Here is a 17,499-nt window from a genome sequence, read left to right as displayed (position 1 = left end):
GTAGCAGAAATTATGATTGCAGTATTTCTGCGTGTGATCGTACCTTTGGCACCTTTTACATCACAACCTACACCGAGCCCCTCATCATCAAACCAAAATGTATATAAGCCGAGACTTCAGACCAGACGAAACTTTAACTTCAACGCAATACATCGAAGGAAAGCCCACAACAATATGCTTTATCAACACTGGTAAACAAATCTGTCATATTACAAACGAAATAGAAAAACCCGATAGCTAGGACAAATTAATTAATTAATTTGCACAAGTAGTACGTATGAAACATATTGATCCAGAACTTCGAGAACCCCTTGAGAAATTCCTTATCAATTACCTAGACATTTTTAACCGAACTAAACCGAACATACAATCACACTCAAAACAGACAAACCTACAAACATCAAATCTTATAGACCGCCCGAATGTCATAAAAAAGAAACTGAGACTCAAATTAACGACATGCTAAACAAACGAATCATAGAACCATCGGACAGTCCATATAGTGTACCAATTTGGGTAGTTCCAAAGAAATTAGACGCATCAGGTAAACAAAAATGGAGGATTGTTATAAATTTTAGGATATTAAGCGAGCAAACAAATCAAGATGCGTATCCTTTACCGAATTCGGACGAAATACTCGATCACTTCGGTAGAGCTAAATTTTTCTCAGCCCTAGACCTCTCGTCAGGATTTCACCAGATACCCATGGAACAAAAATCTAAAAAATATATTGCATTTTCAACTCCACAAGGTCACTTCCACTATAATCGCATGCTCTTCGGACTTAAAAACGCACCGGCGACGTTTCAACGTATGATGGATACCGCGATACGGGGATTAGTAGGAAATAACTGATTCATATACTTAGACGATATCATAATATTCGGAAGCACCATCCAAGAGCACAACCGAACTTTAGCCATTGTATTAGACAGATTACAAAATTTAGGGTTAGAGATACAACCGGACAAATGCGAATTTTTGAAACCAGATTTAGAATATTTAGGGCAAGTAGTAACAGAAGAAGGAGTAAAATCCAACCCCAAAAAAATTCAGGCCGTGAAAGACTTTAAAACAACAAAAACCGCAACCCATATAGAATCATTCTTAGGACTCGTTGGATACTATAGAAAATTTATACGCAATTTTTCTAAAATCGCGGAACCGCTGACAGATCTCACAAAGAAAGACACCCCATTCCATTGGACCGATAAACAACAACTTGCATTTGATACACTGAAACAAAAACTCTGCGAAACCCCTGTACTACAATATCCAGAATTTGACAAAACATTCACATTAACGACAGACGCAAGTAACGAAGGTTTAGGAGCAATACTCCCCCAATACGGACGTCCATGCTATTACATATCCCGAACCTTGAACCCTCCTGAGAAAAACTATTCCACAACCGAGAGAGAGTTACTAGCAATAGTATGGTCAATCAAAGGACTAAGGCAATATCTACTTGGTAGAAAATTTAAGAATCAAAGTGATCATCAAACTTTAAAATTGTTGAAAAATGTTATAGATCCCTCATCGAGGCTCATGCGATGGCGCTTGAGACTCGAGGAGTATGATTATGAGATAGAATACAAAAAAAGGAAGGAAAAATACAGCTGCAGACGCTCTATCCCGATTGTATCCTATCACCAACAAAGAAATCCAATCCGATCTAGAAAACTCGAACTATTATGACGAATATATCGACTGGAAAACCAATATCACCCCAGCTCCAATATCTCAAAAACCTAACAGATCACACTTTAAACAAATTACAAAAACCAAATTAGGAGACTTTAACGAACAGCATTGGCTGCATCAATTAACCAAACACTTTATCAAATACCAAACTGAACACTTGCATATAGGAATAAACGACAATAGCTTCAGCACATTATAAAAAGTATACATTCAACTTATGTTAAGGTTTCTAACAACTAGATTTCCTCAAATTAAATTGATATTTGGACGAAATCAGCCAGTAGACTACGATAACGAACAAAAACAAACTATACTACGCGAGAATCATAACGAAATAGTAGGACACTTAGGTATACACCGCATCGTGAAACGAATACAGGAACACCATCATTGGACAATCCTGCCAACGAGAAAAATTGAACCGTATCAGGGCCAAGGAGCAACCCATAATAACCGACACACCCGTTAACCCTAATGATAAAATCGCAGTGGACATATTCGGACCTCTCACCAAAACCAAACAAGGCAACCAATTTATCCTATTTATCCAAGATCAATTAACCAAATATCTCGTTCTCATACCTTTAAAAAATCAAACAGCCAACTCGATCATTAACGAACTTTTAGATCACTATGTATACATATTTTCCGCACCGAAAAGTATCCTCACGGACATGGGACGAAATTTCGTATGTAAACTGATGGATACATTTGAAGAGGCATATAGTTGTGGCCGTTTAGGTGTAATTTTCATACACGCATCTCTTCTTTCCCATCCCTTAATGACGCCCCTTAATAAATAAAGAACCCAATGATCACTTTTTGACGTCATCCGACTGATAGTGAATTGCCAGGTTAAGAAAAATATCATTTTTTCATATTTTTTATTATATCATTATGACACGACTTTGGTCAGATTATTTAGATTCGTGCGATAAAATTCGTGGGGTCTGAGAACCTGAACTACAAGTATTCGCGAGCAACGGTCATAAAAATTTACCTAAATGCTCAAGAACACGTTGGCACATAGTGTTCTTGAACATGTCCAACCTTTGAGGACTGAAGTTACCAATAACAGACACAATAACATGTATGGACGTTATTTAACGTTACACTACGTTACAGGTAATCCAGAATGATCGAGATCTATATAAATAGGACCGATGAAGATTGGATCCACAATAAAACTAAATATTAAGTTCGGGTGTTTCTCGCTCGGGCATTCCATTATCGCATGTTCGCTACCGTAACAGTTCGTCTGTGTCCTGCACGTTCGAAGATTGACAAATCTTGGACAGATGCTATACTGGTGAAATTAGTCGTGATGCTTTTACAATTTATCAATTCATCAATTATAATTTATCATTTTGCAATCCGTAGGAAAGAGATAACATGCTCGATATTCTAATTTGTAGCTGTAGATAAATAAAACATATATTTTTAATATATCTTCTATATTGCACACCTCATTAAACATACGGAAAATCGCTAGTGGAACATAGATTATGAGAATATATTTAATTCATAAATACATTGTGAAAATTACAGAGGAAAATATAAATAGAATGTAAGCCGGAGATAACAAAATTATATAAAATATTATTCAATATATCTTGCAGAACGAATATATTATTCGTTATTTATAATATTTCATGTTTTATTTCCCTTGTAAGATATTTATTATATTTCGATTATATACTCAGTTTTCGAATATTTTTCTGCTAAATTATATTATTTTCCCAGAACTTTATAATTTAATTTAATCTTACTGTTTGAAATGATTGACTTCCTTCTGTGAAAGCATTCCTGACCGACTCTATCCGAACACTTCCTGTAATACTCAAACATAAATGCGATAAATATGCGAACCAATTCAGGGTTTGAATATTTTTAGAAAGATAATAGTTTCAGTAAATTTAACTGTATCGAACATTATCTCGTTGAAAGAATCTCTCCGTTCATTGCGACTAACATGCTTTTCTTATCTTCCACATATTAAACTGATATATCTATGACTGTTTATAGCACTATATCATTACTAATTCTATTATTATAATTAACTAATTAAATTACTTACTAATTAAATTTACATCTTTTTCTGAAAATTGCATTTTGTTTCATCCTTATCTTACTTGCCACTTTTTCAAATATAAATTTCGTTTAGACTAAAAATTGTTTAATCTAACAATGAAGAGGTCATGACCCAGGTTCATATATGTTCCCGCTCCGTAATTATATCACAGAAAGTTCCTCCTTTCTGAAGTTTAGATCACGATAAGTATCTGTTCTTTTGTCTGTTCTAATGGAAATAAGTGATCGATGAAATAGTATGCATCGAGATACAATATGGTCAAATACACTAGAATCTGTTACGATATTCTTCAAGGACGGTATAGTTAATCGTCACCTAACACAGATGACTGTGATATTTGTGTTCTATCGATTCTCTCTTCTTTTTCCATCTACTTAGAGCCTCATCTTTTTCACTGCTTCCCATCGAGCAATCTTGTCCGAACGTGTCCTCACTTTTGCGGAAACTTGTTCACGACTTCAATACGTATTCGCCACTCGGTCATTAAATAGATTTAGGAAATTCTGGTACATTTTCCTTTAAGCATCGTCATCTCAAGAGTATTCCTATTAGAGCATGCAGATATTTCGTAACGATAATAAATACATCGAGTTCAGTATACGTTCATATAGATCAAATTTTTGGCATCTAAATTTACTAGCGTAATGCAATGCAACATTTGCTTAAGTAGTTTCACAAACTGAGTTGAGTTTTGAAGAAATTGGTAGAACACTTCACAAGAAGCTTCTCGATATTCAGGATAGTATGCTTCATATATTATAAGGAAGTTTGTATGGGACGATTGTTCAATAGACTTAGATGTTAAAAAGGATATTTTAACAAGATCCTTAAATCCAAGCTGAAATTGCACTTATAAGCAAAGTTGTAGTTTTTATACAAGAATTTCATGCTTGAGTGAATACGCTAAATATGTTTTTACTTAAATGATCTTTTTGTTTGTGTTGACCGTCAACTTTTTTTTGATTGTGTGTCTTCAAGATTTTCATTGTTTTTTCAAGATTGTCTACTGATAGTCTTGAGTGCAATAGTTGCAAATCTCGAAGGATTTGTGAATAAAATTATCGCCACCGGCCCGAGAAGAAAGAAGCATTAGATACTTCAACTATTACTATTATCAACTCTTAAAAACTATTTATTTCTTATTTTTATTATTTACATTATTTGTGAAATAATACTGACATTTACTATATAATTTGAATGGGCTTGAATGAATCGGTTTTAATGAAAAACGTAGCTGTTGACAAAGCATCCACGGTTGCGCTTGGAACGTACTGTTGCATTGTATCGTATTGATTTTATTGTCACCTATAATGTTATTATAGATATCTTTCAACGGTACAAAGAATATCGTTTGGGGAAATTACGGAGTGTGTCGTTTGTAGCCAAAGCGGTGAAATTTTGTGCTCGTGTTCAGCAACTGGAGATTAAATTACGCGAACTGCATTTTTCTGTGCAACAAAATACAAATACACCTGTAGTAAATGTATCATGAACGACCTACATCTCGATAAATGTGCAGACGTTTTTAAGATATCCAGTTTTCGAATATTTTTGAGATGTTCATCAACTCTTTTCCAGAAGCTTTTGTACCTTACAACCTTTTCCATTGATTGCGATCTCACCGCGTATAGTTTTATTTGTAAGTATTACACAAACAAATATTTCATTTGTTCGTTTATCCAAATTGAAACTTAATATTATTTCATATTGTTGTTGCTATATTACATTGCACAATCCTTGTATCAAGAAAAACATGTTAAAATTCTGGATATAGTTTCTTTACAGATAAAGCATGATTCTACATACCAAGTATACAACTGTATTCATTTGTGAAATAATGAAAATATCCTCTTCGTGATTGGAAAATTGATGTGTACTGCACTGTATATCTGACAACAATAATTGGATACATTTCCTTCAGAAATTGTTCACGTGGTGATCTGATTTGAGTACACGAGCGAAAGATTGGAACCATCATAATTTTCTCTTTTGCACGTTTTAAACATATCACGTGTATCTTCTTCCCGTTTCCGTCTCAAACTTTAAAACGCAAGTTTATCGTTTCTAATCTTTTCACTTTTATGTTTTCTTTTTTTTTTTTTACTAATAACCGTTTTGTACTGCATCATTTATTTTTATTGCCTGATTACTCTGAGTACGAGTTTTTCAAATTATTCAAATTCCCCATCGTATAAATAGATATTACAAGTTCAAAACGTTGCTGTGTCATTGGCCAATCTGCATAAAATTCTCGACCAATATCCATATCTTTAGATTTGTTATAGCTTTTCCAACAAATGTTGATATACGACAAATTACAATATAGTATATAGTACTGTTACTGTTGGTTAGAAACTTCTTGTATATTCTACAATTCCGTCCATATAGATGGATTGCTTTTTCATCGCTAAGGAAAACTTTTCTTTAATGTTTCCTACACTGCATGTTGTACACTATCTTCCTGAATTCTATACGTTTTTCTTTACGTTGAGATGTGAATAATATTCGACGTTGCAGTGTTAGGTGTTCTAAACGTTTACATCGCTGCAAAATGCGTTGAATGGTTTATCGCAAGATCTACTATTTTAGCAAATCTTATCTTTCCATTTCTACTAACAAATTGTGTAATTTCTATAACGGTATAATTACTTGTTTACTGTAATAGCAGAATTCTGTCAATTTCATTATTATTTAAAACTTTTCCCTGAAGGAAGACTTATTTCCAAAATTCATTAAGGAATAAAACAATAAAATATTGAGTAGACTCGTACTTTATTACTCTACTATCAAAACACGTTCAATAGCAATTAATAAGAGATATAAGATTATTCTATTAGGTTTCCCTCCATAAATCTCATATAATATTAATCATATAATATTCTATAACATATGACAGCGATTTTCCCAGTGCGTAATATATATAGTTTATAAAATATATGTAACATTTCCCCTTGTAGAGCATGTTAACATTTCCCCTTGGAGTCCTCAACATGCATCCTGATGTAGTCTGTATTAAATGTAGTGTCAAATTATACTACAACGAATAAGAATATTACTGAAAGAAATGGAAAATACAAGTAACCAATGTAAAAAAGTAGGATGTCTCTTGTTTAAAACAACAGTCATCGTGCTTTTATATATGAGAATCATTTACAACTAATCACAACCGATTAGAATGAAATAATTACATAACCATCATACAGAGTGATTTATAACACTGAGAGTAATTTAAAATTGTACGATACAATGCGAGAAATATTTTTATGTATAAAATATCGCAAGTAAAAGTGTAAGATAGTTTATATCAATGTAATCAGTATTGAACGATACTATATATCTCATTTGTTTTGGCAAAAAATTTTCATGCTTGTGAAGTTAAAAATTTAGAAAGAACGAGTTCCATTGTCGAAAGATAAGTCAACGATTGCATAAATCTTGAATTTTTGCAAATAACTATTGCAATATTTATTGTGAAACTGTTTTTTAAATATATTAGAACATTTGCGCTACTTTCATCAGTATTTATAATCTACCTTGGAAGAATAATGGCTAATATTTTATTGGATATGGTAAGAAATAGAGAACTAAGAGAACTATAAAGATTGAGGATTTCTCAGCGAAGAAAGAAAGGATATTCCTTGTCTGCAATGCCTGGAAAATATAAGCTCTCGAAAATAGAAGTCAAAAAGATGTTTTTTGTTATTATTATATTTGTACTTTACTTTACTTACTTTACTGTACTTTACTTTATAATTGTCCAGTTGGACATTCGGTAAATTTTTCTAGCTTAAAAAGAAAAGATATGTGATCGAGTCAAAGAGAGAAGTTTTTACTGTTCTTGAAGGTGGATCTTACCGGTAATGGGAGAACACTCTAACCTGAAGTCATACATGTAACCAAACACGTTTGACTCAACAGGTCAAAATGATTACCATCCACGTGCAGTCAGTGACACCAGAAACTCTACTCATTGAAAGATCCAGAATCCAATTTATTGCCAAAGCGTAAAATACCACACAAATTTTACATAAATACGACTTTGTACCATTGAATCCCAAAACTTAGAACTAGGATTTTCGAATTCTCCGTTTCGAAAACTGACAGATTGTAAAAAAAGTGATTGCAAATAAACCACTACTTTTATGCCGTTTACCGTCCCAAATTGGAAAATGTGAACGAATTTTGGATCTATGTTATTATCGTTTTTGAATGAACTTTGTTTTAGGGGCAAAATCAAGAATTAACTTCGACGTATCCGGAAGCAAGTAACATCTTCCTTTTTTGATTAATCTTGTGATTTAGGTTCCATGTGAACTAATATCTCAGTTAAAACGGCACAACAATACTGTTGTGTATGAGGTGTAAGTGAGTGTCCGAGATAATAGTAGCTGTTGGCTGTAGATGTCGCTCTGCTGCGATACTGCTGTATTTTCTTCCTATTTAAGAATCGTGGAAGAAAAATCGTACGCGTGCACTTTATCACGTCTCGTTATAACGGATCTCACTGTAGATCGTTGTCTCGATTGACGTTATGTTGATAAACACTTCCAATGTGACCGAAGTGTTTTCCTACCTATTAACTTATTTAACTTATCAGTACCTATTAGTCTACCATATGTCTACATACAGCTTATGTTAAGTTTATAATGTTGAATTGTTATATTTTTACTATTGTATGTCTGTTTATAATGTTGAGATAAAATAATATAAACCTATTTTGTACTACCGATTTTGTCAAATACAAGTATGAGCCATCGCCATGCACGCCGCCTCACGGAACAGTCACGTGTAACCCACCGGTGATGCACGCCGGTATCAACGTGTTAGTTAATGTTAAATGAATATAATTAAGTGCTGTGATCAAAGCCTGAACCCTCGTAAACATTTTATTGCCGACCTATTAAATTTGTATTTATGAAAGAAAATGAGAAATTAGTTAGGAAAGAAGAAGGTAATAATGGAAGTAGATAATCTTTCTCCCAATACATACAATTCAGACAATGATAATATAAAAGTTAATTTTGCATTGCGCTTAGCCATGTTATACGCTAACGTTTGTAATGTTTTATCAAATATAAATACCAGTCCAAAATGTTGTACCGGTGGAGAATCTTCAAAGAAAATGAATTCGATAGAAATTATTCGAAAACCTTGCAAACGCGTGTGCAGGTTTTTTCGACATTAGCATGCGAGGTATCCGGCAAAGTGTGTGCGAATCTGAGATGTCTCGCCTAGAAACATCTCACAAGGAAATCCAAGTAACAGATACATACTAATTATCATAAAAATTTGCACAAGTGTTCATTAGAACTTACCTAAGAATTTAATCGTAATGCGACCGTGCCAGTTTGTACTTTCAGGAAGAAAACAACTTTATTGATCGGGCAGTTGTATGCAAGTGTTTATAAATCGCACATTAAGCGAACTTGTTTACGAGTTAAAATCCAAAAGTCTCTGTTGTAAGAACCATAAGAAAAGATAAAAGAGACGTACCTCCAGTATTTCAATCTCATAAACGTCGTGAGGTAAACTATTCTCTTTTGGGGTTCACTCAAGACAGAATATTGGTATCTTATGATTCCAAGAATTATGGTGCTATAAGTGTGTACAAAACAAAACAAAAATGAAACGTATTCTTTTCATTTATAATTTTAAATAACGAGTAGAAAAGATAAGACATAAATGGAATTTATCACCTTCTTTAAATGGTATAGAGCATTCCATAATTAAAATCGAATAAAGTATCGAACTTACCAGGCCACCATAGGAAAGAATTTATGAAGTTTTATCATACTCAGGAGTCAGTTTGCCTGAATATCACAAAATCCATTCACCTTAAATTTCTGGCAATGAGAACTCCTGAAATAATTTCCTAAAAAATGAATTTTGACAGACTTTTTTCCAATTTTTTAAATGTTAGTAGACAATTTTAATATTTTAACAGATAATTTTACATTGTAACAGAAATAATAACAAGGGAAAAATAGAGTGTGCAAAAATGCGTGAAAGGGCATTTAGAAAAATCGAAATAATTGGAAATATAATTAAAAAGTGAAGAGAAAATATCGTGGCTTTCATGCCGTAAGCATAAATGTGAAAATTTTCAGTTTTTGTGACAAATTCTACTTCCTTTTCTTTTTTTATTTAAATTGAAATGTGTATTGAATTTCATGACAAAATAATATATATACATATATGTATACATATATAAATATAAAAGATAATAATCATTTTCCTTAGTTTATATATCAAAATGTCATTTCCTTATATTATTATAACACAAAGAATTATAAATATGATGTATAATGCAAGATAAGGATATAAAAATTAAAATTTATTTCACAATTTCACTTGAATATGGTATGAAAAGTAAGGTTTGGAAGAAAATTTCAGATACATTGATTTCCGTTTGTATCTTCTAATGTTATTTCATGAATATGAAGATGAATATGAAAATGAAAAATAACAGTTTTGAGTTTAGCGATCCATTGTTTCACAAGTAATGATCGATATATGAATTGATTTGGTAAAGACAATTTTTGGTATTTTGAACAAGAAGAAAAATATATATAGCCCAACCAATACTATAGCGAAAACATTCATAGTGTTGATAGAAATTAATGCTTTAAAGGTAATGTGACATAAGGACAAAGTGAACCATACACAATATATAGCTATATGGCATAGGAGTATGGGGTTTTCACTACTCAACAAGAATAGATAAAACACAAACACATTCCCTGAGACGAATATTATACATGGTGAAATACCATGTAATGCCAGATTATGCGATTAGAAGCAAGAAGAATAGACTTGAAACACAAAATAATAAAATGAGGCATAAACTATATGTTAAAACTAGCAAACATGGGAGAACACATAATAGAGAACATTGGAAAAAGTTATACACACATGATAAACTCAAATAGAGTTATGCAGGCTCAGCGTAAGACAGATTCAGCGCGTTCGCCAGAACCCGGCTCCGCGTTTTGAGAGGGTCCACGGTCTACGAAAATTACCCAATTAAAAAACACCGATTTCGTTTAACTTTTTACAGAATGATGATATCATTAACAGATGCAATATATTTTATTTATTAGTAGCGATGATTCAGTTTAAAGGAGTGACAAAATTCATCAAAGTTCAGTGCAACTCCATAAAGTCCTCATATTCTGGAAACTTCTTTAGATAAAAAAATCCAGGCGCTTTCAGAGAAATGTTCTTTTTAGAGAAATTAAACTACATCGATAGTTTATTGCAAAAGTCATACATGATTACAGATTTTGCACTTTCATTGAATTTTTTGCTCCTTGAAAACGAATTATGGATGCGAAAAAATATTACTTGGATTTCTTTAAAAAATTGCTTAAGAAATAAAGATTGTATTATTATTTAATATTCATCTTATAAAAAATATATAATATGTAACAGCATTTGTAAATAAATAATCCCTCGTTCTAAAATTTAAGTGTAGGATTTGAACGTGCATTCAGGCCGCGCGAAATTTTTGAACTCGGCTCCGCAAACGTTACGCCGGCCCTGGAGTTATGAAGCCAAAGATACAGAAATAATAATAAATTTAAACTGAATAATAATACAAGAAATAACAGAGATACTTTCTGGAGAAAAGAAAAAAAGAATAGAGTAATGTACCTATAGTCAAGTATATAAATATGATAAAAATATAGAAAAAATAATTAAAGTTATTTACTTAGATATGAAACTGCTATTAATAAGTAAAAGAATAATCAAAGTTAGAGTAGCAGGGAGACATGAACGATCAGTGAATGCAGAAAACACCTGAAATAAAACAGATGAAAACAAAATGTATAATATGTGTAAGAAAAATAAATTGTATACAGTATTCAGAATTTACAACAAAATTCATTAAAAAACAATAATAGGGTGGTCATTTCCTTTTCTGACAAAGGAAAATAGTTATGAGGTCTGACAAATTTTATTAAAAAGCAAAAGCAGCATTAAGCTGAGATCACTTTACCATAGAGGAATAGCAATTCAGACAAATACACAAATTATAATAATCTAAGAACAACTTAAAAACTTTGTTATGTTTGTTTTGTAGTAACCAATAAATTTAGACTTCTATCCTAAGAATAAATATGCCACAAATAATTTTATGTAGAAATAAACATAAATAATATTAAATAAATAGAATTTTTCTTGTTGAAATGTGACAGTCTATAATAAAAGACGAATTAAACAAGAAAAAATAACTTTAACAAAGAAGAAACGAATTTATAAAAATTTATTCCTAAAAAATTATGGCTGATCAGATATGTGAAATAAAAGTACAAAAAGCAACTAATATTAGATAATACATGCAATGTATTCTCTCAACGTACATTTGCGAAGCGGTTTATTTTATACTTCATTTCCGAGTTTCTTTGTTTCCACCCAGTCATGGCAGTTCAGAACTATTTTATGAAAATTAAGAATTTTTTACATCAAATCATTTCATTTGCCAAACCTCATATTTCTAGATTATTCACACAAAATTAGTACAGCGCGCAAATTAGTACATTAAAAGGAAATAAGCGATACAGTAGCCCAAACAAACAAGGACAAACGTTAAAATAAAGGATTAAAAATAGCAGTTATTATTCAAATTTGTATGAAAAGTCCTTGAGAAAGTAAATTCTTCTTTAAATGAAAGACGGTTATGTATATGAAAAACAAAAATGTAATGAAAATACAAAAAACATAAAAGAAGAAAATTTCATTTGATATTACGACTTACTTTTACATGTAGAATAATTTATTTTCCAATTACTGTAGTACACCATACATCCTAGAACAAATTTTTACGTTAAAATTGTTTATACAAAACTAATATGTATACAAAATTGTTTGTATAAAATATTTACCTTCGCTAAATCTCTTTTTACAGAAACTTTGCACATCAAGTTTCTAATCAAATTTAATTCTCCGCTTAGTACTCATTACCAAATAATGCTTGGTAAATTAAAAAATTATAACGTTCAGTAAATTTTTATACGATGTACACTCTACCTTGACTCGAATACGAAAGACGATTAAACAGTACTGAACTCTATGACGATGTACTAGCGCGATATAATGACGACGATGGGGTAGCGTCGCTTGCTGATTGGTTATGCTTCAGGACTACAAGTGACACCTGTGTACGATTGCTGGGTAAATCGGTCACTTTGCGATATGTTTATGAAATCTAAACGCAATTCCTTTGTTAACATTTTAATAATTGTACTTCAATTTTGGGATTAATTAAACAAATATTTAATAATGATTTTAATACCGAAAATAACCATTCTTATAGTGCGAAATTTTATGTGTATATAGTATATTAAAATATGTCAAATAGAATATATAAATGTGTGCATATGCAAAATATATTACATGTGTGTGTACCTATATTCAAAACACGTAACAGTTATACAATATTTTAGATTACGAATTTGATTAATTTCATTATGTTCTTTTATTATAATTTATATTTTATTACAATTTATTAATTATTATATAATTATTTATACTTTATTGCAATTTATATTTTATTACAATTTATTAATTGCAAATCGATTCGTAAGATTCATAAGGGAAGGATCTTTTTACTGCAAATAGACTAATGGAAGGTTTTCCTCTAAAATGAATTGCAAATAACAATTTTGAACAAAAACGGAAGAATAAATGTCTTTCCTAAAGGAAGAAAAATGAGTAAAGTATAAAAATCTAATAGCTAGTAAAATTTTATTCGTTATTCCTTATTGACTCTCGATATTAGACCTTGATATTTCGTGTCATGCATCCCCATTTCTAACATTCAATAAAGAAGAACATTTGTTTAGAAGTTTACGTCCCCGAGAATGTTTTCAGTCCCATAATAAACGGTTTTTGTAAACAAAATCTTATTTTTAAAATCACAGCCGCCACTAGAGACTGCGGAGTACGGAACAAGCCTCTCTCTGGCAAAATAATATTATTAAACACATGTATAGTCTTACAAATTAGAAACAGAAAGGACATGTACTTCTGTAGCTCATAACTTTTTTGACGAAAATTTATTCCTATTCTAATTACAAAGTTTTTAGTAATAACAATAACAAAATAATGACTTGATGATTTAGTACATATTAACAAAAATACCTGTATCTGATATGTTTATTGTTTTAAAACTTAGTGAAGTACAATTATTTCATAAAGTTTATTATTCTCACTTTGTTTCGTGCAAAATCAATAATTATATCTTCGTAATTTCAATTTTCACATAATATGCTCAAATTAAATAATCGATTAGATAGTCTTTCCTAAGACGTAGTAGTATGTATATAATTTTTAATTAATTTTAATCTAGAGAAAGTACGCCCTGCAGAAGCGTTTGGAATAATTAAAGTAACATAAAATTGGAAAATAATTCCTTAATTTCGTGATCATATTCGAACATTGCGTTGGTGTTATATAAGACAAATTTTTACTGTATATGTCACAAAATATTTTTATTTTATTAAGCAAGTCTCTTCTATTTATATTACGATGATTTTCATTTTCTAAAATAATATCCAAATTCATACGGTTTTTAATCGGTTCCTCTGCTTTTATTTTTTTTAGTGTTGTTGTGTTATATAAAAATCTGAATGGTACAGAATCATGCTCGATGCTCAATTTGTCTGAATTATTCTCCGACTGAAAATATTCTTTGATCAACTATAACTAAAAAGTGCTTCCTGAAAAAGATAACTTCGGTGTTATGAGAACGTGTATCTCCGCTTTATAGGCATAACAAATTTTCGTTTTCTTAGTACGACGTCTTAAAAATTTAATGAAATGTCATTATTACAGCAGGTGACCCTGTCGAAGAACTACTTGTTCACCGATTTCGATGCCCTTGAAATATGGCGTAAGATCATGATTCTGAACAACTTTTTCTTACAGATACGAATGCTCGGTCTTAGTTTTCATTATATTTATGCAAAAGTATGTTTGGTATCATAAACATATGAATCTTCTTTTTATATTTTATACAAAATTAAGAGAATAATATTTGACATCTTATTTGTAAATAAAATAGCAGACGGTATTATTTCTTCTTCTAATGTCAACCAGCAACTTTCTCTTAATGTCCCTTTAAGATGTCTTAGAAGCAATAATTCATTCTACACCAGTCAACACATATTGCTTTAATTGTGAGCTAAATCATGCTAACTCCTCTTATTCGAAGATAGATCAACTTTAGCAAATCACAGTCTCCTTAAAACACTTGTTGGAACGTTTATCTTAATTTATTTGTATGCTTGTATCTATATCTAATACATATATATATATATATATATATATATATATATATATATATGTCGGAGACAAAGGAACACCGGAGCCTTCCTTTGGAACTTTGGGAAAAACCCGTAATTAAACAATTATCATTCGACCCGATTGTACCTGTTCGAGATTCGTGACAATGAGCTTGGGCTCGAGGCGACAACCAGTCCCCAACGTAACCGCGGTCAAGGGATGAACGTTTGCCTAATAAAGACCCTGTTCTCCGGGTAAGATGGTTGCCAGGTGCCGATGCGTCTTCGCTAGCCTGAGGACCCGTTATAAATCTTAAGATTTAGTTAATTAAAGTCCTTCGAACAGACAAACAGTCTTTGTCCCAACTACGGGAAAATAGGGGAAACCTACCTTCTCGCGAGCGACGCCTCCCGCTAGCAACTTTTCCCCAAGGCCGGCTAGCATCCCCTTTTTTAACCACCGATATGGGAAATTGACCAATTAACAGCAACATCAATTTCCCTCACCTTCTGAAGTGATCTATTAATGTCGTGATTTCTTGTGTTCCTTACGTGACACTGACACAGATGCACAACTATAGGCAAAATACACTACAACCGACAGTTTCTCGCGAATACTTTTTTTTCTCGGAAGCTGAAACCGAGCGATGGTTACATGCAAAAGTATATGTTATTCAAAATGTTGATTTCTACAGCATATTAAAAGATTTTTGAAGTCGGCGAGGATGGTATGATTCCGAACAATTTCGCAAATTTTTAGCTGATGACATATTTAAGCTCAATAAATTACCATTTACTCTTAACCTCTTAGGTACGGTTGAATTTTGTGCGGGGATATTTCTGTGTACGGCAGAGTTTGGCGCGAATTACGAGTAAATGGTAGAGCACTGCAATGTGTGACTGATAATGCTGTTCTCTACGCAAGCACATTGGAATGAAGTTTTTGATAATTAAATTATAATTTTTCTTAAAGATACGACGCATATACTTTAACTTTAATAATTTAGTTTAATAATTAATAATACAATCGAGTGTGATATATATTAAAACACGATACGATGCATAAATCCACGTCACAATTTTCACACTCGTAGCGCGATAGTGTTTTCCAAATTGATCTTTGCTTTCTATTTTGAAGTGATATTTTGAGGTTGAAGATTCTAAAAACTTATAGGGATATGGGTCAGAATGTTAAGAAGAGTATCTAACAATGGTATATTTATTTCAACGGAAAGCGACAATTTATATCTGACACTGGTGTATGAAAAACAAAGACTATATATTCTGCCTGTATGTTGTTAACACTGTTATAAAACATTGCGAGGAAAAAAAAAGTGTGAAGCAAGACAAATGAAAAAGATCATTTAGTTCAAACGGTGAGCGAATGAGTCAGTAGAGTGAGCCACTATAGTGCCGCGTCGTAATATAAGATAACATTCGCGAAAGCCATTATAGTGGCGCATTGTACCTAAGAGATTAAATGAGAATTCCCGTATACTCTACGTTGTGCTTTATGGGCAGATAATCTCACAATACATGGAATAACACATAGAATCGTCCATACATAGAGGCGTCCTTAACTCACTAAAAACCGACTATCGTTGGCTCGTCCCGTGCCACGCGGCGCTGTCACGCATTGTCTACATGTATTGTATATAGCTTAGGAATAGGATTTTATATGTGAAAACTATACGTTACATTGCGTTTATAGCATTGGAAACACGACACTTTTAAAAAAGTAGAGTTCTAGAAAACTCGGAATGATTTCCTTTCTCATCAAGTGCCAGTACGATATGGATATCTAACGCGGACTACATACACAAGTTGTCCGATTTTAACTTATAAATGCAAATTGCTCGTAAACTGCTTGCCATATAGGAAAAATGTTGAGATAAGAATTTAATGGTAATTTCTTTTTTTTGTAAATAGACGCATACGGAACATATGAAGGTAACATATGTTTTCTTAAATGGAATTATATAATTTTTAATGCGCTAGTGATCCGTCGCGACATTCTTTATAAAAAAATATTAACCTACTCGTGTCGAATTAGGTTAGCAGGTATTTCAACTTTTATTTCGTAAAATTTATCGTTTAAAATACAAGGGAAGACTTAAGGCACGACCTTCATACTTGTTTTTCTTGTTCTTTATACAATACATTTTACAAAACGAAAGTTAATATATCTACTGAATGAACAATTTTTCAATATGTATAGGATATTCGTATTTTTTAGGAAGTGTCAAAACGAATCAACTAGCGTATTAAAAATTATATAATTCTATTTAAGAAAACGCACGTTACCTTCATATGACCCCTATGCGTCTATTTACAGAAAGGCTAATTACATCCGCGAAACCATTAAATTCCTGTCTCAACATTTTTCTTATACGGCTAGCAGTTTACGAGCAATTTGCA

This window comes from Bombus pyrosoma, linkage group LG16, assembly GCF_014825855.1.
Source record: "Bombus pyrosoma isolate SC7728 linkage group LG16, ASM1482585v1, whole genome shotgun sequence".
Lineage (NCBI taxonomy): Eukaryota > Metazoa > Arthropoda > Insecta > Hymenoptera > Apidae > Bombus > Bombus pyrosoma.
The sequence above is the reverse complement of the archived record's forward strand: the minus strand, read 5'-3'. Positions refer to the sequence as shown.